The sequence below is a fragment of the Cherax quadricarinatus genome, chromosome 41, assembly GCF_038502225.1.
Source record: "Cherax quadricarinatus isolate ZL_2023a chromosome 41, ASM3850222v1, whole genome shotgun sequence".
NCBI classification, from domain to species: domain Eukaryota; kingdom Metazoa; phylum Arthropoda; class Malacostraca; order Decapoda; family Parastacidae; genus Cherax; species Cherax quadricarinatus.
Window position 1 is genome coordinate 24,032,461 of NC_091332.1, and position 21,153 is coordinate 24,053,613.

The 21,153-nt window shown below is 44.4% G+C and overlaps 1 protein-coding gene across 4 annotated transcripts in view; it reads left to right on the forward strand.

The window, feature by feature from the left end:
* Positions 1–21,153, forward strand: part of LOC128695938 (uncharacterized) — a 101,289-nt gene that overhangs the window by 39,356 nt on the left and 40,780 nt on the right. The gene's annotated exons all lie outside the window — the stretch shown is intronic.

The following is a 21,153-nucleotide window of genomic DNA, read 5'->3' on the forward strand; positions in this document are numbered from 1 at the left end:
CCACAACGGCTTGGTGTTTTGAAATATTGATAATTTCAGCTTCCTCTCGACTATTTTTAACTAATAACTTTAGTTATCACTCGTATTATTGTTCACTGATGATGTCACTACCACTGATTACTGCTAACATTTACTGCACGCCTTAAAAACACTAGGGTTCTCGGAGCCTAGTTACCCACGTCTGCACCCCATGGACCCACGCGCATATGTGCGTGTGAGTGTGTGCGTGCGTGCATGTGTGTGTGTGTGTGTGTGTGCGTGTGTGTGTGTGCGTGCGTGCATGTGTGTGTGTGTGTACTCACCTAATTGTGGTTGCAGGGGTCGAGACTCAGCTCCTGGCCCCGCCTCTTCACTGATCCCTACTAGGTCCTCTATCTCTCTGCTTCCTGAGCTGTATCATACCTCTTCTTAAAACTATGTATGGTTCCTGCCTCCACTACTTTACTTGCTAGGCTATTCCACTTCTTGACAACTCTATGACTGTGTGTGTGTGTGTGTGTGTGTCTGCGCGCGCGCTCATGCATACATATACAAGGTATACAGTCCTAGCTGACATCAGTGACATACTAGTATATAGAAAGCCGCTTGTTATGCTGAGCATTTCCAGCAAATTAGGACAATTTTTGTCCCCAGGATGCGACCCAAACCAGTCGACTAAATACCCCGGAACACATTTTACTGATGAGTTAGCATGAACAGTAGAGATAACATGAACAGTAGGTGCCTTAAGGAAACACATCCTAATGTTTCCTGCCGTACCGGCTGAATTGAACCCCGGACCTGAGTGTGTGAGCTGAGTATGCTAGAGTTCGATCTACGGGGCACCTAAGTGCACGTATTAGAGCCCTTCACAGGTGTTAAGGAACTTTCCACGAGGGGATAATAATGATAAAAGTTAAAGGAATATTACTATGTAATTCATATATTCATGTTAATGATAAATTATTGTAAATGATTTAGTCATGTAACTGATATAATTATATAACTAATATAATCATGTAACTAATATAACCATGTAACTAGAGTCGGTCCCTTGCCGGCCTGCGGCTAGTATGTTGAACTATGTGAGGCCAGAAGCAACAGCCTATTTGATCAGGCTTTGATACACAGAAACCTGGTCATGGACCGGGACGCGGAGGCGTTGACCCTCAGAACACCCCTCCAGGTAGACTCCACGTAGGTATGTAAGAGATATATATATATATATAAGTAGTTAAAAATGCGGCTGAGCGGTCTCTTCCGGAAAAAGGCATGCGGCTGAGCGGTCTCTTCCGGAAAAAGGCATGCGGCTGAGCGGTCTCCTCCCGAAAGGGCTGCGGCTGAGCGGTCTCCTCCCGAAAGGGCTGCGGCTGAGCGAGGTATCCGGTCTAGGACCAGCAGCTGGAGGGTCACCTTTTCACACCTAGGTGTTACTTCCGGTTTTGACCATGACCTCGCCCTCGAGACTACCTCACCCTTGACCCCCCAACCAATACCCCCACCCCCACGACCCCCCCCCCCTTCGCGACCCCCCCCCTTCGCGCCGCGCGCCCGCCCGCGCGCCCGCACGCGCGCCGCGCCCGCGCGCCCGCCCGCGCGCCCGCCCGCGCCCTTCGCGACCCCGCGCCCAGCGCCTTCTGCTGCGCCTTCTGCAGCGTCGTCCGGATCGCCCCCGCGCCTCGAATTTTTTTCCGATTTTTTTCGAATTTTTTTTGAATTTCATTTTCTTGTGCTCTCCATCTCCTCGGATCAAGGTTTTTGGATTCCCCCCCCTATGGGGTTTTTCGAAATTCTCCATCTCCTCAGATCAAATTTTTTGGGTACCCCTCCTTTCACCCCCATCCCCAAACAATTTCTCGATATTACCAAGTTTTTGGATTCCACCCTATGGGGGTTTCGAAAGTCTCCATCTCCTTGGATCAAGTTTTTTTTGGGTACCCCTCCTTTCACCCCAAATTTTCTCGACAATACCATGACTCCATCTCCTCGGATCAAGTTTTTTGGATCCCCCCTATGGGGTTTTCGAAATTCTCCATCTCCTTGGATCAAATTTTTGGATTACCCCTCCCACTTTCACCCCAAATTTTCTCGACAATACCATGACTCCATCTCCTCAGATCAAATTTTTAAGGTTCCCCCTCCCACTTTCACCCCCCCCCAATCCCAAAAATTTCTCGATAATACAAGTTTTTGGATTCCCCCCCTATGGGGGTTTTGAATTTCTTATGATCACCTTGGATCAAATTTTTGGATTACCCCTCCCACTTTCACCCACCCCCAACCTCAAATTTTTCTCGATAATACCAAGTTTTTGGATTCCCTCCTATGGGATTTTCGAAATTCCTCGGATCAAAGTTTTTGGAATCCCCCCTCTGGGGGTAAGCATTCAAAATAGACTCCTCCTATGGGGGCATGCTTACTACAGGTCTAAACATCTTCCCCTTATTATTTTAAAATGAACTAAAAGTTTCCGCTCATTAAGTCAAATGAACTAAGAAGGGTGTTTACTCGGCGGTCAGTGACGTCACGCGCACACAGGTTGAATCAGGTCGGTCCTTTTAGTTCATTCAAGATAATAAGGGAACATAGTAGTGACGTCACGTGATGACCGCGCACACAGGTTGAATCTTGTCTACCCTTTTACCCACCCTCCCAAACCCTCACACTCCAACCAACACCTCACAATTTTCACTCATAACCCCCAATTTTTCTCGTTTTAACCCTTTTAGTTCATTAAAGTTAATAAGGGGACACATGCATCAGAAAGTCACCACATCGCTTACATCCACTTTCGTTAAATTCACTACTCACAATTTTACATATTACGAAGTTAAATACGCACTTTTACTTTGAACATCTTCAAAACACTCTCATAAATCATTTGAATACTCACAAAAAATACCTTTATACATTTCCAAACAACACTGAAATACTCCAAAATCATCATTCGAACACCCCCAAATCATCTCTGAATACTCCCAGAACACCTTCATAAGTACTCTTGCACATCATTTGAACACCTTCATAAGTACTCTCTTAATCATTTGTACACCTTCAAAAAACACCTTTGAATACTCACATAAACACCCTTGAACACCTTCAAAACACCTTTGAATATCGTTTTTAAACTAATTTCATCACAACCCACTTATATCATCTTTTTTCGGTAACTCTAATTCGACTACACTACCCTCATCAATTACCAACAAATTTTACTCGTTTTAACTAATGTCATCACTGTAACCAAGATTTTCACAAAAAAAAAAACTCTATGACACCTAACACACACGCACACACACACCCCACAACACCCACAATTTTTTTCTCGTTTTAACCCTTTTAGTTCATTAAAGTTATTAAGGGGACACAATACATCAGAAAAAAAGTCACAAAAAACTAACTCAAACACTTTACTTTGAACACCCCCAAAACACTCTCATAATCATTTGAATACTCACATAAACACCTTTGAACACCTTCAAAACACCCTTGAACACCTTCAAAACACCCTTGAACACCTTCAAAAACAACATTTGAACACACTCAAAACACCTTTGAACATTTCCAAAACACTATTTGAGTACTCCCAAATAAGATTTTACATCTCTAATTTATCTGCACTTTCATTAAATTACAACTCATCCCTCAATCTCCAGACTAGGCATTTTCTCGTTTTTACCCTTTTAGTTCATTAAAGTTATTAAGGGGACACAATACATCAGAAAAAAAAAAAGTCACAAAAACTAACTCAAACACTTTACTTTGAACACCCCCAAAAACACTCTCATAATCATTTGTACACCTTCAAAAAACACCTTTGAACACCTTCAAAACACCCTTGAACACCCTTGATCACCTTCAAAAAACAACATTTGAACACTTTCAAAAACACCTTTTGAACATTTCCAATCAACACTGAAACACTTCCAAAAAACACAATTTGAGTACTCCCTATTACACCACTGATTACTACTAAAACACCGCTGAATTCAATCAAAACACCCTTCAACACCTTCAAACACCCTTGAACACACTCAAAACACCCTTCAACACCTTCAAAACACCTTTGATCACCTTCAAAAACACCTTTGAATACATTCAAAACACTCTCATAATCATTTGAACACACTCAAAACACCTTTGAATAACCTCAAAACACCTTTGAACACCTTCAAAACACCCTTGAACACCCTTGATCACCTTCAAAAAACAACATTTGAACACACTCAAAACACCTTTGAACACCTTTGAACATTTCCAAACAACACTGAAACACTTCCAAAAACACCATTTGAGTACTCCCAAATACACCACTGAATACTAAAACACCACTGAATACACTCAAAACACCACCAAAATCACCATAAACTAAGATCAACACCCACATCCCACAACACCCACAACCCACAACACCCACAATTTTTTCTCGTTTTATCTAATTTCATCAGAAAAAGTCCCAACAACAACCCACTTATAACATTTTTTTTTCGGTATCTCTAGTTCGACAACAACACCCACAACACCCACATCCCAGAACACCCATGAACATTTCCAAAACACTATTTGAGTACTCCCAATTACACCACTGATTACTACTAAAACACCGCTGAATTCAATCAAAACACCCTTCAACACCTTCAAACACCCTTGAACACCTTCAAAACACTCTTGAACACTTTCAAAAACACCTTTGAACATTTCCAATCAACACTGAAACACTTCCAAAAAACACAATTTGAGTACTCCCTATTACACCACTGATTACTACTAAAACACCGCTGAATTCAATCAAAACACCCTTCAACACCTTCAAACGCCCTTGAACACACTCAAAACACCCTTCAACACCTTCAAAACACCTTTGATCACCTTCAAAAACACCTTTGAATACATTCAAAACACTCTCATAATCATTTGAACACACTCAAAACACCTTTGAATAACCTCAAAACACCTTTGAACACCTTCAAAACACCCTTGAACACCCTTGATCACCTTCAAAAAAACAACAACATTTGAACACACTCAAAACACCTTTGAACACCTTTGAACATTTCCAAACAACACTGAAACACTTCCAAAAACACCATTTGAGTACTCCCATATACACCACTGAATACTAAAACACCACTGAATACACTCAAAACACCACCAAAATCACCATAAACTAAGATCAACACCCACATCCCACAACACCCACAACACCCACAATTTTTTCTCGTTTTATCTAATTTCATCAGAAAGTCACAACACCCACACCTCCCATTTTTTTTCTCGTTTTAACCCTTTTAGTTCATTAAAGTTAATAAGGGGCCACACTACATCAGAAAAAGTCACAAAAACAACCCACTTATAACGTCTTTTCGATATCTCTAGTTCGACAACAACACCCGCATCCCACATCACCCACATCCCACATCCCACACACACACACACACACACACACATCCCTAACCTAGCCTAACCTAACCTAACTTATCCTAACATAACCTAACCTAACCTAACCTAACCTAACCTAACCTAACCTAACCTAACTTATCCTAACCTAGCCTAACCTAACCTAACCTAACCTTACCTAACTTATCCTAACCTAACTTAACCTAGCCTAACCTAACCTAACTTAACCTAACCTAACCTAACCTAACCGAACCTACCCTAACCTAACCTTACCTAACATAACCTAACCTAGCCTAACCTAACCTAACCTAACTTAACCTAACCCAACCTAACCTAACCTAGCCTAACCTAACTTAACCTAACCTAACCTAACCTACCCTAACCTAACTTATCCTAACCTAACCTAACCTATCTTAACCTTACCTAACCTAACCTAGCCGAACCTATCCTAACCTAACCTAAAATATATTAGAACAATTCCAAAATACATTAGAGTACTCCAGAATTACTTTGAACGACTCCATTTTTTTTGGATATTTCCAAATTAGTTTTGAAAACTTTATCGTAAAATCGAACATTATTTTCTTGTTGGTAAACACACTCAATGGTAGAAATATTTACTCGATTTCCGAATAGAAACACTTTCCTCGCTCTGAGAGACTCATTGTGGGTCACCCCTTCCCCCCCAACACCACTGGGGTAATGCGGTTCACACCCAAGGCAGATTTAAGATAATCATGAACACCTGCGCCAACTCAGGACAGACAGACGCCATGAAATGCGGGTAACATCCAAGGTAGAAAATCATCTCTTTCCAGACCAACTGTCTAGCCTAACCTAACCTAACCTAACCTAACCTAATTCCTAACCTAACCTAACCTCACCTAACCGAACCTAACCTAACTCCATCAATCACCTCTATCCTAACCTAACCTAACCTAACCTATCCCAACCTAACTCCATCAAACACCTCTATCCTAACCTTACCTAACCTATCCTAACCTAACCTAACTCCATCAAACACCTCGAATACTACCTAACTTAACCTAACCTAACCTACCGAACCTAACCTAACCTAACCTAACCTATCCTAACCTGTCCCAACCTAACCTAACCTATCCTAACCTAACCTAACCTAACCTAACTTATCCTAAGCTAACCTAACCTAACTTATCCTAACATAACCTATCCTAACCTAACCTAAACACTGACTAACTTTGAACCAACTCTGAACACCACTGATCTTCTTCAAAAAATGCTCTGCACATCATTTGAACACCTTCAAAAAAACACCATCAAACACCTCCGAATACTCCCAAAAAACACTACTGATTACCACCAAATCACCACTGAATACTACCAATCACCGTCAAAATCACCAGAAACTAAGTTTATCATCACCATCTAACATCCTTTTTATAGAAATCCCCTCAAATCACTATAACCAAGAACTCCCTCCCCATTTGGCGCATGAAAAAAAAAGCATGAACACAAACCTAATACGCAAACACTTAGTACATGATCACCATCAACTGAAAACATATCTTGTACACACACATAATATAAGACAATCACCAACTACAATCACCCATGTTCACTTACCTCAAAATCACTAATATCACAGAAAACAATCATTTTTATAAACATTTCACACACACACAAAAAAAAAAAAAAAATCATATTTGACAATATCTAAGCGCACTCACCTCACTACCACCAACACACGATGTCTCACCTCACAGGACCGACGAGCTCACCTCCAGTGACGTCACACTCCCATTGTGTTACTTGGTGGTTGGTAACATCACACCTAACCCCCCTTGTTTCAACCTGTTGTACCCTACATTATCTAAGAACACTATATCCAAGACGATTACCAGATTTTATGATCCCCAACACCAAAATCACAGAAAACACACATTTTTATAATTATTCACACAAAAATCACGATCACCAATTCCATATCATGTTTACCGTCATCTATCAACACTAATCACCAAGATCACCAAAAAAAAATCTAAGATCATGCATCTCAAAACTACTATGATCACTGAAAACACTTATTTTTAAACATTCGCACAAAAATAAGACATACACAAAAATACCACAACACTTCCACCAACATCTATAACATAACATGAGCACTATAACATATCACTATCACAAAAAAAAAAAAAATAATACACAGACACCCACATATTATACATTTCAATTGCAAATTTAAGACATGAGACATACACACCAAATCTAAGACATTCACCTCCAACTAAGACATACACATCACCCCTAAAACTTCCTTCCTTATTCATTCCGTATATCTCCTAGAGCTGTTTTAACCCCGACGGTTCCATCACGACGTAGGAGCCAGAGTGTAGTAGGTGGTGTTGGAGTGGTGATGGTTCCTCTGGCTCCTACGTCGTGATGGAACCGTCGGGGTTAAAACAGCTCTAGGAGATATACGGAATGAATAAGGAAGGAAGTTTTAGGGGTGATGTGTATGTCTTAGTTGGAGGTGAATGTCTTAGATTTGGTGTGTATGTCTCATGTCTTAAATTTGCAATTGAAATGTATAATATGTGGGTGTCTGTGTATTATTTTTTTTTTTTTTGTGATAGTGATATGATATAGTGCTCATGTTATGTTATAGATGTTGGTGGAAGTGTTGTGGTATTTTTGTGTATGTCTTATTTTTGTGCGAATGTTTAAAAATAAGTGTTTTCAGTGATCATAGTAGTTTTGAGATGCATGATCTTAGATTTTTTTTGGTGATCTTGGTGATTAGTGTTGATAGATGACGGTAAACATGATATGGAATTGGTGATCGTGATTTTTGTGTGAATAATTATAAAAATGTGTGTTTTCTGTGATTTTGGTGTTGGGGATCATAAAATCTGGTAATCGTCTTGGATATAGTGTTCTTAGATAATGTAGGGTACAACAGGTTGAAACAAGGGGGGTTAGGTGTGATGTTACCAACCACCAAGTAACACAATGGGAGTGTGACGTCACTGGAGGTGAGCTCGTCGGTCCTGTGAGGTGAGACATCGTGTGTTGGTGGTAGTGAGGTGAGTGCGCTTAGATATTGTCAAATATGATTTTTTTTTTTTTTTTGTGTGTGTGTGAAATGTTTATAAAAATGATTGTTTTCTGTGATATTAGTGATTTTGAGGTAAGTGAACATGGGTGATTGTAGTTGGTGATTGTCTTATATTATGTGTGTGTACAAGATATGTTTTCAGTTGATGGTGATCATGTACTAAGTGTTTGCGTATTAGGTTTGTGTTCATGCTTTTTTTTTCATGCGCCAAATGGGGAGGGAGTTCTTGGTTATAGTGATTTGAGGGGATTTCTATAAAAAGGATGTTAGATGGTGATGATAAACTTAGTTTCTGGTGATTTTGACGGTGATTGGTAGTATTCAGTGGTGATTTGGTGGTAATCAGTAGTGTTTTTTGGGAGTATTCGGAGGTGTTTGATGGTGTTTTTTTGAAGGTGTTCAAATGATGTGCAGAGCATTTTTTGAAGAAGATCAGTGGTGTTCAGAGTTGGTTCAAAGTTAGTCAGTGTTTAGGTTAGGTTAGGATAGGTTATGTTAGGATAAGTTAGGTTAGGTTAGCTTAGGATAAGTTAGGTTAGGTTAGGTTAGGTTAGGATAGGTTAGGTTAGGTTGGGACAGGTTAGGATAGGTTAGGTTAGGTTAGGTTAGGTTCGGTAGGTTAGGTAAGGTTAGGTTAGGTTAAGTTAGGTAGTATTCGAGGTGTTTGATGGAGTTAGGTTAGGTTAGGATAGGTTAGGTAAGGTTAGGATAGAGGTGTTTGATGGAGTTAGGTTGGGATAGGTTAGGTTAGGTTAGGTTAGGATAGAGGTGATTGATGGAGTTAGGTTAGGTTCGGTTAGGTGAGGTTAGGTTAGGTTAGGAATTAGGTTAGGTTAGGTTAGGTTAGGTTAGGCTAGACAGTTGGTCTGGAAAGAGATGATTTTCTACCTTGGATGTTACCCGCATTTCATGGCGTCTGTCTGTCCTGAGTTGGCGCAGGTGTTCATGATTATCTTAAATCTGCCTTGGGTGTGAACCGCATTACCCCAGTGGTGTTGGGGGGGAAGGGGTGACCCACAATGAGTCTCTCAGAGCGAGGAAAGTGTTTCTATTCGGAAATCGAGTAAATATTTCTACCATTGAGTGTGTTTACCAACAAGAAAATAATGTTCGATTTTACGATAAAGTTTTCAAAACTAATTTGGAAATATCCAAAAAAAATGGAGTCGTTCAAAGTAATTCTGGAGTACTCTAATGTATTTTGGAATTGTTCTAATATATTTTAGGTTAGGTTAGGATAGGTTCGGCTAGGTTAGGTTAGGTAAGGTTAAGATAGGTTAGGTTAGGTTAGGATAAGTTAGGTTAGGGTAGGTTAGGTTAGGTTAGGTTAAGTTAGGTTAGGCTAGGTTAGGTTAGGTTGGGTTAGGTTAAGTTAGGTTAGGTTAGGTTAGGCTAGGTTAGGTTATGTTAGGTAAGGTTAGGTTAGGGTAGGTTCGGTTAGGTTAGGTTAGGTTAGGTTAAGTTAGGTTAGGTTAGGCTAGGTTAAGTTAGGTTAGGATAAGTTAGGTAAGGTTAGGTTAGGTTAGGTTAGGCTAGGTTAGGATAAGTTAGGTTAGGTTAGGTTAGGTTAGGTTAGGTTAGGTTAGGTTAGGTTATGTTAGGATAAGTTAGGTTAGGTTAGGCTAGGTTAGGGATGTGTGTGTGTGTGTGTGTGTGTGTGTGTGGGATGTGGGATGTGGGTGATGTGGGATGCGGGTGTTGTTGTCGAACTAGAGATATCGAAAAGACGTTATAAGTGGGTTGTTTTTGTGACTTTTTCTGATGTAGTGTGGCCCCTTATTAACTTTAATGAACTAAAAGGGTTAAAACGAGAAAAAAAATGGGAGGTGTGGGTGTTGTGACTTTCTGATGAAATTAGATAAAACGAGAAAAAATTGTGGGTGTTGTGGGTGTTGTGGGATGTGGGTGTTGATCTTAGTTTATGGTGATTTTGGTGGTGTTTTGAGTGTATTCAGTGGTGTTTTAGTATTCAGTGGTGTATATGGGAGTACTCAAATGGTGTTTTTGGAAGTGTTTCAGTGTTGTTTGGAAATGTTCAAAGGTGTTCAAAGGTGTTTTGAGTGTGTTCAAATGTTGTTTTTTGAAGGTGATCAAGGGTGTTCAAGGGTGTTTTGAAGGTGTTCAAAGGTGTTTTGAGGTTATTCAAAGGTGTTTTGAGTGTGTTCAAATGATTATGAGAGTGTTTTGAATGTATTCAAAGGTGTTTTTGAAGGTGATCAAAGGTGTTTTGAAGGTGTTGAAGGGTGTTTTGAGTGTGTTCAAGGGTGTTTGAAGGTGTTGAAGGGTGTTTTGATTGAATTCAGCGGTGTTTTAGTAGTAATCAGTGGTGTAATAGGGAGTACTCAAATTGTGTTTTTTGGAAGTGTTTCAGTGTTGATTGGAAATGTTCAAAGGTGTTTTTGAAAGTGTTCAAGAGTGTTTTGAAGGTGTTCAAGGGTGTTTGAAGGTGTTGAAGGGTGTTTTGATTGAATTCAGCGGTGTTTTAGTAGTAATCAGTGGTGTAATTGGGAGTACTCAAATAGTGTTTTGGAAATGTTCATGGGTGTTCTGGGATGTGGGTGTTGTGGGTGTTGTTGTCGAACTAGAGATACCGAAAAAAAAATGTTATAAGTGGGTTGTTGTTGGGACTTTTTCTGATGAAATTAGATAAAACGAGAAAAAATTGTGGGTGTTGTGGGTTGTGGGTGTTGTGGGATGTGGGTGTTGATCTTAGTTTATGGTGATTTTGGTGGTGTTTTGAGTGTATTCAGTGGTGTTTTAGTATTCAGTGGTGTATTTGGGAGTACTCAAATGGTGTTTTTGGAAGTGTTTCAGTGTTGTTTGGAAATGTTCAAAGGTGTTCAAAGGTGTTTTGAGTGTGTTCAAATGTTGTTTTTTGAAGGTGATCAAGGGTGTTCAAGGGTGTTTTGAAGGTGTTCAAAGGTGTTCAAAAGGTGTTTTGAGTGTGTTCAAATGATTATGAGAGTGTTTTGAATGTGTTCAAAGGTGTTTTGAAGGTGTTCAAAGGTGTTTTGAAGGTGTTGAAGGGTGTTTTGAGTGTGTTCAAGGGTGTTTGAAGGTGATGTAGGGTGTTTTGATTGAATTCAGCGGTGTTTTAGTAGTAATCAGTGGTGTAATTGGGAGTACTCAAATAGTGTTTTGGAAATGTTCAAAGGTGTTCAAAGGTGTTTTGAAGGTGTTGAAGGGTGTTTTGATTGAATTCAGCGGTGTTTTAGTAGTATTCAGTGGTGTAATTGGGAGTACTCAAATTGTGTTTTTTTGAAGTTTTAATAGGTGTTTTGAGTGTGTTCAAATGTTGTTTTTTTTTGTGAAGGTGATCAAGGGTGTTCAAGGGTGTTTTGAAGGTGTTCAAAGGTGTTTTGTGGTTATTCAATGGTTTTTTTAGTGTGTTCAAATGATTATTAGATTGTTTTTTTGAAATGTTCTAAGGTGTTCAAAGGTGTTTTGAAGGTGTTGAAGGGTGTTTTGATTGAATTCATCGGTGTTTTAGTAGTATTCAGTGGTGTAATTGGGAGTACTCAAATAGTGTTTTGGAAATGTTCAAAGGTGTTTTTGAAGGTGTTCAAGAGTGTTTTGAAGGTGTTCAAGGGTGTTTGAAGGTGTTGAAGGGTGTTTTGATTGAATTCAGCGGTGTTTTAGTAGTAATCAGTGGTGTAATAGGGAGTACTCAAATTGTGTTTTTTGGAAGTGTTTCAGTGTTGATTGGAAATGTTCAAAGGTGTTCAAAGGTGTTTTGAGTGTGTTCAAATGTTGTTTTTTGAAGGTGATCAAGGGTGTTCAAGGGTGTTTTGAAGGTGTTCAAAGGTGTTTTTTGAAGGTGTACAAATGATTATGAGAGTGTTTTTGGGGGTGTTCAAAGTAAAGTGTTTGAGTTAGTTTTTGTGACTTTTTTTTTTTCTGATGTATTGTGTCCCCTTAATAACTTTAATGAACTAAAAGGGTAAAAACGAGAAAATGCCTAGTCTGGAGACTGAGGGATGAGTTGTAATTTAATGAAAGTGCAGATAAATTAGAGATGTAAAATCTTATTTGGGAGTACTCAAATAGTGTTTTGGAAATGTTCAAAGGTGTTTTGAGTGTGTTCAAATGTTGTTTTTGAAGGTGTTCAAGGGTGTTTTGAAGGTGTTCAAGGGTGTTTTGAAGGTGTTCAAAGGTGTTTTGAAGGTGTTCAAAGGTGTTTATGTGAGTATTCAAATGATTATGAGAGTGTTTTGGGGGTGTTCAAAGTAAAGTGTTTGAGTTAGTTTTTGTGACTTTTTTTCTGATGTATTGTGTCCCCTTAATAACTTTAATGAACTAAAAGGGTTAAAACGAGAAAAAAATTGTGGGTGTTGTGGGGTGTGTGTGTGCGTGTGTGTTAGGTGTCATAGAGTTTTTTTTTTTTTTGTGAAAATCTTGGTTACAGTGATGACATTAGTTAAAACGAGTAAAATTTGTTGGTAATTGATGAGGGTAGTGTAGTCGAATTAGAGTTACCGAAAAAAGATGATATAAGTGGGTTGTGATGAAATTAGTTTAAAAACGATATTCAAAGGTGTTTTGAAGGTGTTCAAGGGTGTTTATGTGAGTATTCAAAGGTGTTTTTTGAAGGTGTACAAATGATTAAGAGAGTACTTATGAAGGTGTTCAAATGATGTGCAAGAGTACTTATGAAGGTGTTCTGGGAGTATTCAGAGATGATTTGGGGGTGTTCGAATGATGATTTTGGAGTATTTCAGTGTTGTTTGGAAATGTATAAAGGTATTTTTTGTGAGTATTCAAATGATTTATGAGAGTGTTTTGAAGATGTTCAAAGTAAAAGTGCGTATTTAACTTCGTAATATGTAAAATTGTGAGTAGTGAATTTAACGAAAGTGGATGTAAGCGATGTGGTGACTTTCTGATGCATGTGTCCCCTTATTAACTTTAATGAACTAAAAGGGTTAAAACGAGAAAAATTGGGGGTTATGAGTGAAAATTGTGAGGTGTTGGTTGGAGTGTGAGGGTTTGGGAGGGTGGGTAAAAGGGTAGACAAGATTCAACCTGTGTGCGCGGTCATCACGTGACGTCACTACTATGTTCCCTTATTATCTTGAATGAACTAAAAGGACCGACCTGATTCAACCTGTGTGCGCGTGACGTCACTGACCGCCGAGTAAACACCCTTCTTAGTTCATTTGACTTAATGAGCGGAAACTTTTAGTTCATTTTAAAATAATAAGGGGAAGATGTTTAGACCTGTAGTAAGCATGCCCCCATAGGAGGAGTCTATTTTGAATGCTTACCCCCAGAGGGGGGATTCCAAAAACTTTGATCCGAGGAATTTCGAAAACCCCATAGGAGGGAATCCAAAAACTTGGTATTATCGAGAAAAATTTGAGGTTGGGGGTGGGTGAAAGTGGGAGGGGTAATCCAAAAATTTGATCCAAGGTGATCATAAGAAATTCAAAACCCCCATAGGGGGGGGGAATCCAAAAACTTGTATTATCGAGAAATTTTTGGGATTGGGGGGGGGTGAAAGTGGGAGGGGGAACCTTAAAAATTTGATCTGAGGAGATGGAGTCATGGTATTGTCGAGAAAATTTGGGGTGAAAGTGGGAGGGGTAATCCAAAAATTTGATCCAAGGAGATGGAGAATTTCGAAAACCCCATAGGGGGGATCCAAAAAACTTGATCCGAGGAGATGGAGTCATGGTATTGTCGAGAAAATTTGGGGTGAAAGGAGGGGTACCCAAAAAAAACTTGATCCAAGGAGATGGAGACTTTCGAAACCCCCATAGGGTGGAATCCAAAAACTTGGTAATATCGAGAAATTGTTTGGGGATGGGGGTGAAAGGAGGGGTACCCAAAAAATTTGATCTGAGGAGATGGAGAATTTCGAAAAACCCCATAGGGGGGGGGGAATCCAAAAACCTTGATCCGAGGAGATGGAGAGCACAAGAAAATGAAATTCAAAAAAAATTCGAAAAAAATCGGAAAAAAATTCGAGGCGCGGGGGCGATCCGGACGACGCTGCAGAAGGCGCAGCAGAAGGCGCTGGGCGCGGGGTCGCGAAGGGCGCGGGCTGGCGCGCGGGCGGGCGCGCGGGCGCGGCGCGCGTGCGGGCGCGCGGGCGGGCGCGCGGCGCGAAGGGGGGGGGGGGTCGCGAAGGGGGGGGGGGCGTGGGGGTGGGGGTATTGGTTGGGGGGTCAAGGGTGAGGTAGTCTCGAGGGCGAGGTCATGGTCAAAACCGGAAGTAACACCTAGGTGTGAAAAGGTGACCCTCCAGCTGCTGGTCCTAGACCGGATACCTCGCTCAGCCGCAGCCCTTTCGGGAGGAGACCGCTCAGCCGCAGCCCTTTCGGGAGGAGACCGCTCAGCCGCATGCCTTTTTCCGGAAGAGACAGCTCAGCCGCATGCCTTTTTCCGGAAGAGACCGCTCAGCCGCATTTTTAACTACTTATATATATATATATATATACATATATATATATATATATATATATATATATATATATATATATATATATATATATATATATATATATATATATATATATATATATAATGATGGTAGGCTGGTAGACAGCAACCACCCAGGGAGGTTCTACCGTCCTGCGGTAGAAGGTTGGTAGACAGCAACCACCCAGGGGGGTTCTACCGTCCTGTGGTAGAAGGTTGGTAAACAGCAACCACCCAGGGAGGTACTACCGTCCTGTGGTAGTAGGTTGGTAGACAGCAACCACCCAGGCAGGTTCTACCGTCCTGTGGTAGAAGGTTGGTAGAGAGCAACCACCCAAGGAGGTACTACCGTCCTGTGGTAGTAGGCTGGTAGACAGCAACCACCCAGGGAGGCACTACCGTCCTGTGGTAGTAGGTTGGTAGACAGCAACCACCCAGGGAGGTACTACAGTCCTGTGGTAGTAGGCTGGTAGACAGCAACCACCCAGGGAGGTACTACCATCTTGTGGCAGTAGGTTGGTAGACAGCAACCACCCAGGGAGGTACTACCGTCTTGTGGCAGTAGGTTGGTAGACAGCAACCATCCAGGGAGGTACTACCGTCTTGTGGCAGTAGGTTGGTAGACAGCAACCACCCAGGGAGGTACTACCGTCTTGTAGCAGTAGGTTGGTAGACAACAACCACCCAGGGAGGTACTACCGTCTTGTGGCAGTAGGTTGGTAGACAGCAACCACCCAGGGAGGTACTACAGTCTTGTGGCAGAAGATGGGTAGACAACCACCCAGGGAGGTACTACCGTCTTGTGGTAGTAGGTTGGTAGACAGCAACCACCCAGGGAGGTACTACCGTCCTGTGGTAGTAGGTTGGTAGACAGCAACCACCCAGGGAGGTACTACCGTTCTGTGGTAGTAGGTTGGTAGACAGCAACCACCCAGGGAGGTACTACCGTCCTGTGGCAGTAGGTTGGTAGACAGCAGCCACCCAGGGAGGTACTACCGTCCTGTGGCAGTAGGTTGGTAGACAACAACCACCCAGGGAGGTACTACCGTCCTGTAGTAGTAGGTTGGTAGACAACAACCACCCAGGGAGGTACTACCGTCTTGTGGCAGTAGGCTGGTAGACAGCAACCACCCAGGGAGGTAATACCGTCCTGAGGTAGTAGGTTGGTAGACAGCAACCACCCAGGGAGGTACTACCGTCTTGTGGCAGTAGGTTGGTAGACAACAACCACAAAGGGACGTACTACCGTCCTGTGGTAGTAGGTTGGTAGACAGCAACCACCCAGGGAGGCACTACCGTCCTGTGGTAATAGGTTGCTGGACAGCAACCACCCAGGGACGTACTACCGTCTTGTTGCAGTAGGTTGGTAGACACCAACCACCCAGGGAGGTACTACCCTCCTGTGGTAGTAGGTTGGTAGACAGCAACCACCCAGGGAGGTATTAAGGTCCTGTGGTAGTAGGTTGGTAGAGAGCAACCACCCAGGGAGGTACTACCGTCTTGTGGCAGTAGGTTGGTAGACAACCACCCAGGGAGGTACTACCGTCTTGTGGCAGTAGGTTGGTAGACAGCAACCAACCAGGGAGGTACTACCGTCTTGTGGCAGGTTGGTAGACAGCAACCACCCAGGGAGGTACTACCGTCTTGTGGCAGTAGGTTGGTAGACAGCAACCATCCAGGGAGGTACTACTGTCTTGTGGCAGTAGGTTGGTAGACAGCAACCACCCAGGGAGGTACTACCGTCTTGTGGCAGTAGGTTGGTAGACAACAAACACCCAGGGAGGTACTACCGTCTTGTGGCAGTAGGTTGGTAGACAGCAACCACCCAGGGAGATACTACCGTCTTGTGGCAGTAGGTTGGTAGACAGCAACCACCCAGGGAGGTACTACCGTCTTGTGGCAGTAGGTTGGTAGACAGCATCCTCCCAGGGAGGTACTACCGTCTTGTGGCAGTAGGTTGGTAGACAGCAACCACCCAGGGAGGTACTACCGTCTTGTGGCAGTAGGTTGGTAGACAACAACCACCCAGGGAGGTACTACCGTCTTGTGGCAGTAGGTTGGTAGACAGCAACCACCCACGGAGGTACTACCGTCTTGTGGCAGTAGGTTGGTAGACAGCAACCACCCAGGGAGGTACTGCCGTCTTGTGGTAGTAGGTTGGTAGACAGCAACCACCCAGGGAGGTACTACCGTCTTGTGGCAGTAGGTTGGTAGACAACAACCACCCAGGGAGGTACTACCGTCTTGTGGCAGTAGGTTGGTAGACAGCAACCACCCATGGAGGTACTACCGTCTAGTGGCAGTAGGTTGGTAGACAGCAACCAACCAGGGAGGTACTACCGTCTTGTGGCAGTAGGTTGGTAGACAGCAACCACCCAGGGAGGTACTACCGTCTTGTGGCAGTAGGTTGGTAGACAACAACCACCCAGGGAGGAACTACCGTCTTGTGGCAGTAGGTTCGTTGACAGCAACCACCCAGGGAGGTACTACTGTCTTGTGGCAGTAGGTTGGTAGACAACAACCGCCCTGGGAGGTACTACCGTCTTGTGGCAGTAGGTTGGTAGACAACAACCGCCCAGGGAGGTACTACCGTCTTGTGGCAGTAGGTTGGTAGACAACAACCGCCCAGTGAGGTACTACCGTCTTGTGGCAGTAGGTTGGTAGACAACAACCGCCCAGGGAGGTACTACCGTCTTGTGGCAGTAGGTTGGTAGACAACAACCACCCAGGGAGGTACTACCGTCTTGTGGTAGTAGGTTGGTAGACAACAACCACCCAGGGAGGTACTACCGTCTTGTGGCAGTAGGTTGGTAGACAACCGCCCAGGGAGGTACTACCGTCTTGTGGCAGTAGGTTGGTAGACAGCAACCACTCAGGGTGGTACTACCGTCTTGTGGCAGTAGGTTGGTAGACAGCAACCACGCAAGGAGGTACTACCGTCTTGTGGCAGTAGGTTGGTAGACAACAACCGCCCAGGGAGGTACTACCATCTTGTGGCAGTAGGTTGGTAGACAACCGCCCAGAGAGGTACTACCGTCTTGTGACAGTAGGTTGGTAGACAGCAACCACCCAGGGAGGTACTACCGTCTTGTGGCAGTAGGTTGGTAGACAGTAACCGCCCAGGGAGGTACTTCCGTCTTGTGGCAGTAGGTTGGAAGACAGCAACCACCCAGGGAGGTACTACCGTCTTATGGCAGTAGGTTGGTAGACAGCAACCACCCAGAGAGGTACTACCGTCTTGTGGTAGGTTGGTAGACAACAACCACCCAGGGAGGTACTACCGTCTTGTGGCAGTAGGTTGGTAGACAACAACCACCCAGGGAGGTACTACCGTCTTGTGGCAGTAGGTTGGTAGACAGCAACCACCCAGAGAGGTACTACCGTCTTGTGGCAGTAGGTTGGTAGACAGCAACCACCTAGGGAGGTACTACCGTCTTGTGGCAGTAGGTTGGTAGACAGCAACCACCCAGGGAGGTACTACCCTCTTGTGGCAGTAGGTTGGTAGACAGCAACCACCCAGGGAGGTACTACCGTCTTGTGGCAGTAGGATGGTAGACAACAACCACCCAGGGAGGTACTACCGTCTTGTGGCAGTAGGTTGGTAGACAGCAACCACCCAGGGAGGTACTACCGTCTTGTGGCAGTAGGTTGGTAGACAGCAACCACCCAGGGAGGTACTACCGTCTTGTGGTAGTAGGTTGGTAGACAACAACCACCCAGGGAGGAACTACCGTCTTGTGGCAGTAGGTTGGTAGACAGCAACCACCCAGGGAGGTACTACCGTCTTGTGGCAGTAGGTTGGTAGACAACAACCACCCAGGGAGGAACTACCGTCTTGTGGCAGTAGGTTCGTTGACAGCAACCACCCAGGGAGGTACTACCATCTTGTGGCAGTAGGTTGGTAGACAACCGCCCTGGGAGGTACTACCGTCTTGTGGCAGTAGGTTGGTAGACAACACCCGCCCAGGGAGGTACTACCGTCTTGTGGCAGTAGGTTGGTAGACAACAACCGCCCAGTGAGGTACTACCGTCTTGTGGCAGTAGGTTGGTAGACAACAACCGCCCAGGGAGGTACTACCGTCTTGTGGCAGTAGGTTGGTAGACAACAACCACCCAGGGAGGTACTACCGTCTTGTGGTAGTAGGTTGGTAGACAACAACCACCCAGGGAGGTACTACCGTCTTGTGGCAGTAGGTTGGTAGACAACCGCCCAGGGAGGTACTACCGTCTTGTGGCAGTAGGTTGGTAGACAGCAACCACTCAGGGTGGTACTACCGTCTTGTGGCAGTAGGTTGGTAGACAACAACCACCCAGGGAGGTACTACAATCTTGTGGCAGTAGGTTGGTAGACAACAACCGCCCAGGGAGGTACTACCGTCTTGTGGCAGTAGGTTGGTAGACAGCAACCGCCCAGGGAGGTACTACTGTCCTGTGGCAGTATGTTGGTAGACAGCAACCACGCAAGGAGGTACTACCGTCTTGTGGCAGTAGGTTGGTAGACAACAACCGCCCAGGGAGGTACTACCATCTTGTGGCAGTAGGTTGGTAGACAACCGCCCAGAGAGGTACTACCGTCTTGTGGCAGTAGGTTGGTAGACAGCAACCACCCAGGGAGGTACTACAGTCTTGTGGCAGTAGGTTGGTAGACAGCAACCGTTCAGGGAGGTACTACCGTCTTGTGGCAGTAGGTTGGTAGACAGCAACCACCCAGGGAGGTACTACCGTCTTGTGGCAGTAGGTTGGTAGACAACAACCACCCAGGGAGGTACTACCATCTTGTGGCAGTAGGTTGGTAGACAGCAACCACCCAGAGAGGTACTACCGTCTTGTGGTAGGTTGGTAGACAACAACCACCCAGGGAGGTACTACCGTCTTGTGGCAGTAGGTTGGTAGACAACAACCACCCAGGGAGGTACTACCATCTTGTGGCAGTAGGTTGGTAGACAGCAACCACCCAGGGAGGTACTACCGTCTTGTGGTAGTAGGTTGGTAGACAACAACCACCCAGGGAGGTACTACCGTCTTGTGGCAGTAGGTTGGTAGACAACAACCGCCCAGGGAGGTACTACCGTCTTGTGGCAGTAGGTTGGTAGACAACAACCGCCCAGGGAGGTACTACCGTCTTGTGGCAGTAGGTTGGTAGACAGCAATCACCCAGGGAGGTACTACCGTCTTGTGGCAGTAGGTTGGTAGACAACAACCGCCCAGGGAGGTACTACCGTCTTGTGGCAGTAGGTTGGTAGACAACAACCACCCAGTGAGGTATTACCGTCTTATGGCAGTAGGTTGGTAGACAGCAACCACCCAGAGAGGTAGTACCGTCTTGTGGTAGGTTGGTAGACAACAACCACCCAGGGAGGGACTACCGTCTTGTGGCAGTAGGTTGGTAGACAACAATCACCCAGGGAGGTACTACCATCTTGTGGCAGTAGGTTGGTAGACAACAACCACCCAGGGAGGTACTACCGTCTTGTGGTAGTAGGTTGGTAGACAACAACCACCCAGGGAGGTACTACCGTCTTGTGGCAGTAGGTTGGTAGACAACAACCGCCCAGGGAGGTACTACCGTCTTGTGGCAGTAGGTTGGTAGACAACAACCGCCCAGGGAGGTACTACCGTCTTGTGGCAGTAGGTTGCTAGACAGCAACCACCCAGGGAGGTTCTACCGTCTTGTGGCAGTAGGTTGGTAGACAACAACCGCCCAGGGAGGTACTACCGTCTTGTGGCAGTAGGTTGGTAGACAACAACCGCCCAGGGAGGTACTACCGTCTTTTAGCAGTAGGTTGGTAGAAAACAACCACCCAGGGAGGTACTACCGTCTTGTGGCGGTAGGTTGGTAGACAGCCACCACCCAGGGAGGTACTACCGTTTGTGGCAGTAGGTTGGTAGACAACAACCACCCAGGGAGGTACTACCGTCTTCTGGCAGTAGGTTGGTAGACAGCAACCACCCAGGGAGGTACTGCCGTCTTGTGGCAGTAGGTTGGTAGACAACAACCACCCAGGGAGGTACTACCGTCTTGTGGCAGTAGGTTGGTAGACAACAACCGCCCAGGGAGGTACTACAGTCTTGTGGCAGTAGGTTGGTAGACAGCATCCACTCAGGGAGGTACTACAGTCTTGTGGCAGTTGGTTGGTAGACAACAACCGCCCAGGGAAGTACTACCGTCTTGTGGCAGTAGGTTGGTAGACAGCAACCGCCCAGGGAGGTACTACCGTCTTGTGGCAGTAGGTTGGTAGACAACCGCCCACGGAGGTACT